At 37.0% G+C, this 5149-nt stretch overlaps 1 protein-coding gene across 1 annotated transcript in view; it reads right to left on the reverse strand.

The window, feature by feature from the left end:
• Positions 1–2305, reverse strand: part of LOC117112932 (tripartite motif-containing protein 2-like) — a 7675-nt gene extending 5370 nt beyond the window's left edge. The window contains exon 1 of the mRNA XM_033256154.1: positions 2173–2305. The gene's annotated coding sequence lies outside the window, so the exon portion shown is untranslated. The remainder of the gene's footprint in view (positions 1–2172) is intronic.
• Between the last annotated feature and the right edge of the window lie 2844 nt (positions 2306–5149).

Below are 5149 nucleotides of genomic sequence, written 5' to 3' on the forward strand. Positions count from 1 at the left end.
ACACCGGGGTGGCGCCAGGATTTGCCCGGAGTCCAATGTCCCCGACGAAAAAAAGCGGGCGTGGTCGGGCGTCCCTCAATATCCGTCGAAAGTGTTCCATGGGGCTCATCCTCCCCCTGAAAAAAACCCCCATTTTTGTTTTGGTTTGAAAGGCTTACTTAGTCGATTTTGGTGTCTACTAATATGTAGAATATACATTACATTTTTCTCCCCAACGAATTTTTCTCCCCTTTTCTTCCACCCCCCCCCCGTTGGGGGGGGGGGGGGGGGGGGGGGGGGTGGAAGAAAAGCCAGACCTACCCAACGGGGGCCCTGCCCCCATGCGCTGCCGCCACCCCTGCTAAGTAGAGTATTGTACTATAGTAGGGCCTAGGCCATTGAATTGATTTCATTTTTTCTGTCATGATTAAGGCGTAATCCCTACCGCTAAAATAAGGCTAACTAGGCCTATGTATTATTTCAATCTGTGTAGGCCCCATGAATTGATAATATTCCAGGGATCCTAATTTTTGGAAAGAAAAACACACAGGAACAACTTATTTTTTCTTACATTGGTTGTACCATGAAGGAATTAGTTGCTGTGTGATTACAGACAGAGCCTACACTCTGTCGAGGAAATGAATACAAAACATAGGCCTAGCTGAAGTTATGCATGACGTCAGCATACGAAGTCACGCCCCCTCGGCTGAACCCGCTGTATTTAGCAACTACCTAAAATTTTTACAAGAGGCGCTCAGTCCCTCGCAATCAGGGGAGGCGCAAGAGAAGGGGATGGGGGAGGGTATAGCCCACCCACCAAGAAAGCATAGCGCCCCCCCCCCCCGGTCGGGGAAGACGAGTAAGTTGTCGGGGAATAAACAAATAAAAAAAATTATTCACTTCATTAAACTATTTTTGTTAACTTTTCATCACAATAATAATAATATTTTGGTTTTGGAAGCTGATTTCGACATTAGAAAACATATTCTATACATTAAGTCATATTATAGTAGCTCGATGCCTATCAAATAAATAATAAAAATTTGCAATAATTCGTCAAAAATATATCCGTGGCTTCCAGGGGGCTTCGCCACCTGCACCCCAACCGGGGGCCCTAAGCGGCCCTCTGGCCCCCAGCCAGCTCAGACTTCGCTCTACTATTCCCCTCGTCGGGGCCTTTAGCCCCTCCGCCGGGCAGGTCATGGCGCCATCACTGCTCGCGATGCACAAAGCAGCTAATCATTCCTATTTTTATCATTTAATAGGCCTATTGTAAAATAACAATTTTAACAATATTTATATGTGTATGTATATATGTGTATGTGTGTATATATGTGTGTGTGTATATGTATATGTATATATGTGTGTATGTGAATATATATATATATATGTGTGTGCATGTGTATGTACATATGTGTGTGTATGTGTATATGTATATGTGTGTATACATATATGTATACAGTACATTTGTATTTGTGTGTTTGTATATTTATTAATTTTATATGCATATTCAAACAGTTTTAAGTTGCTTTTTAATGTATTTTTCTAGTTAAGTTGTTTTCTTTTAAGTTATTTGTTATGATTGACGTACCTCCTGAGTGCCGCTGATGTAAATGGTGTCTGTATAGAGTCAATAATTGCTTTGATTTGATTTTGACAATAGGATTTTCCAAAATATTGAACGAGGACATACCAGAAAAACAACACATGGTGGGAATTGATTATTCAAATTACGTTAGTACAGTACAGTGGAAAGTAGGAGAGTAATACTCAGTACAGTGGATCGTATAAACTTCATATATATATATATATATATATATATATATATATATATATATATATATATACACCTATATATAATATATTATATTTTTTTTTTTAATTTTTTCCAACATAAATTATATATTACATGCCCTTTGCACACCCACACCCCCCACCGCTGGCGCCGCCACTGGGTGGCAAGTCGGAAGATGGTTCCCCACGTTATTTGAACTTGTCACCTTCACAGGCAGGAGTGTCCGTTTCTTTCTGGACCCACCTCCTGCAAATACTCTGAGCCACCCCAGTACTAGCGTCGTACTCGAGTAAAAACTATTAGAATTACTATCTAGGCTAAATAAAAGTGCGAGAGGCCTATGTAGCTACGACAAATCTCAACGCTATTATAAGCAACATATGGAGCCTCAATTTTACCTGAACACAGCAAGATTATCCACGAAGGCGTTCAATAACACTGAAGGGCGATTGTATTATAAATAGGCTTAGGCCTCCAGTAGAAGTTCATACGCTAATACCACAGGTATAATAGTATAGAAATATACCGGAAATAATACAATTGCAATTATTCAACTAAGAACCATCACATGATATCAAACGGTGTAAAATGATTGGCTACTGTGTAGTTAGCATTCATCACATGTACCGTTGTGTTTATTGAGTACATGACCGTATGTTATAGCAATACCTGGTACAACAATGTCCATTATGGCGGCGACAGAAATTAAAATATGGGAAGGGAAAGGGAAAGAGAAAATATTTTGGGAGAAGGAGCGATGACGTGCTTCTTTTGAGTTGTAGACGAAGGTGCAATTGTGGATTGTCATGTTCCCGTTCGTTGACGGTGGAAGTGGGGGAAGGGCTGTTAAGGAGACAGTGTGTAGGCCTCTGTGGGCCAGGGTTGCCAGTTAATGCTTTTTTAAAACCGTCAAACACCATCTTACGGCTAAATTCGGCCAAAATTGTTCGGTATGTGCCAAATTTCTGCCAGATTTTGAACGGATTAGTATTAGTAGAGGACCTGATTTGTAGATTTGTATGCACTTAATTTAGGATCGAGAGAATATCTCAACTGATATAGACTAATTGCACCAAAGGAACAACATCGGATGTATGCTCAAATCTGTATCCTGGACGAATAGCCCGAAAATGACCACACCCTTGCTTAAATTGCCTCACTCCCTTTTTCATTGGAAGTGTTATTTTAACATTAGGCTAGACAATATGAACGTATTGCAGAAAAGGTTTTTCCTTTCATAAAAGAACACATATGATGAGGGATCTAATTTCATGCAGAAATCTCACCTTAATCAAGTCCGTTAATATGGAAATTAACTTAAATATGCAACAAAGGGGACACGCCCCTTTTTTTTAAAATTGGAAGTGCTACAGTAATGGAAGTGCTACAGTAATGGTAGGCTAGACAAACTGAACATTGCAAACAAGGGTGTTTCTTAATTTAATGAACACATATGATGAGGGGAGACATTTTTAGAAATCACAATGTGGTCACATATCCTGTTCATATGTAAATTAGCTTAAATACGCAAAAAAATAGGGGTCACCCCCCTTCTTTATTTTATTTACTGCATTTAGCGTAGGCTAAGCCATCTAAATATATAGAAAATAAGGGTTATTGTTTTATAAATGAACACATATGATGAGGGGATAAAATTGTAGAAATTACACTGTGGTCAGATATCCTGTTCATATGCAAATTAGCCTAAATATGCAAAAAAAGTAGGGGTTACGCCCCGTTTTTATTTAAAGCAATACTTTAAATAGTAAGGCTGGCAATCTGAACATATTGCAAACAAGGGTTTTTCTTTTATAAATGAACACATATGATGAGGTGATAACATTTCAGAAATCACACCTGGTCACATGTCCTGATCATATGCAAATTAGCTTAAATGTGCAACAAATATGACCACGCCCCTTTTTTATTTGAAGCACTACTTTTAAATCGTAGGCTAAGCCATCTGAAAATATTGCAAACAAGTTTTTCTTATAAACATAATATGTGAGTGGATAACATTTTAGAAAACACACTGTGGTCACATGTCCTGTTCATAGACAGATTTGCTTAGATATGCCCAAAAATGGTGGCCACGCCTCTTTTTATATTTTAAGTGCTACTTTAAACAGTAGGCTAGATAATCAAAAAATATTGCAAACAATGATTTTTCTTTTGTAAACACATATGATTTCTGAAATTTTATCCCTTCCTCAGATATGTTCATTTATAAAAGAAAAGCCTTGTTTGCAATGTTCAGATTGTATAGCCTACCATTAAAGTAGTGCTTTATTAAAAAAAGGGGGTGTAACAACTATTTTATTTCGCATAATTAAGCTAATTTGCATATGAACAGGATATTTGACCAAAGTGTGATTTCTGCAATTTTATCCTTCATCATATGTGTTCATTTATAAAAACCCTTATTTTCAATATAGGTCTATTAAGATGGCCTAGCTTACGGTTAAATGTAGTGCCTCAAATAAGAAAGGGTCTGGCCCCTATTTTTTGCATGTTTAAGCTAATTTGCATTTTAACAGGACATGTGACCACAGTGTAATTTCGAAAATTTTATCCCCTCATCATATGTGATCATCAAATTAAGAAAAACCCTTGTTTGCTATATGTTCAGTTTGAATTAAATTTTTCCCCATTGGAAACCCTAAAAAAGGCAGCGGTTGTAAGTTCAAAGCACATAAAATAGAAAAGAAGACCATTAATAACGTATGGGGACCAGCTGAGAAATTAAGGGCTAAAGAATATTTTGAAAGTTTGAAAAGAGTAAGAAGCTGGTTAAGGGAATTCGAATTAAGTCAAGCAGTAGGGGGAAAGATGTCAGAGTCAAATTTTTGATAATATTATTTTTAAATATTCAACCCTACCCATTGACCGTTTCCCACATTTCCAAAATGTTTTTTTTTTTAACTCAGAAATGTTTTTTTTTTAAATTTTTTAATTTAATTTTATTTTTTGGTCACGCTGATCAATTTTTATCAAAGTATTTAGGATCTAAGACTACGCTATATAGAGTAACTAAGCTTTTCCATTGGCGGTCATTTAGAACATTCTACTGAGATTGTTTTTTTCATCTACTGTAATTGTATCACCACTTACATTTTGTAAACTTTCGAGAACCTTTGAAGGGGGAGGGGGGCTTTTTGTATACTGAACTCACCTAATTACTGTACTTAACCAAAGTTACTTTTCGGAATTTCTCGCAGACATTTTTTTTGCAAATGCAAACACGCTATTTTGTCTTTCAATAATAACGTTATAAGTATACATATGCCCTCTTACATTTTAATTAATACCGTACACCGAAATGTTCCTTTTAGATCCATTTTTTTTTTCAAATTACGTACACGTAGGTGCTCTTCC

Source organism: Anneissia japonica, unplaced genomic scaffold (assembly GCF_011630105.1).
Source record: "Anneissia japonica isolate Jap-2015-1 unplaced genomic scaffold, ASM1163010v1 scaffold288031_len342695_cov171, whole genome shotgun sequence".
In the NCBI taxonomy this organism is placed as follows: domain Eukaryota; kingdom Metazoa; phylum Echinodermata; class Crinoidea; order Comatulida; family Comatulidae; genus Anneissia; species Anneissia japonica.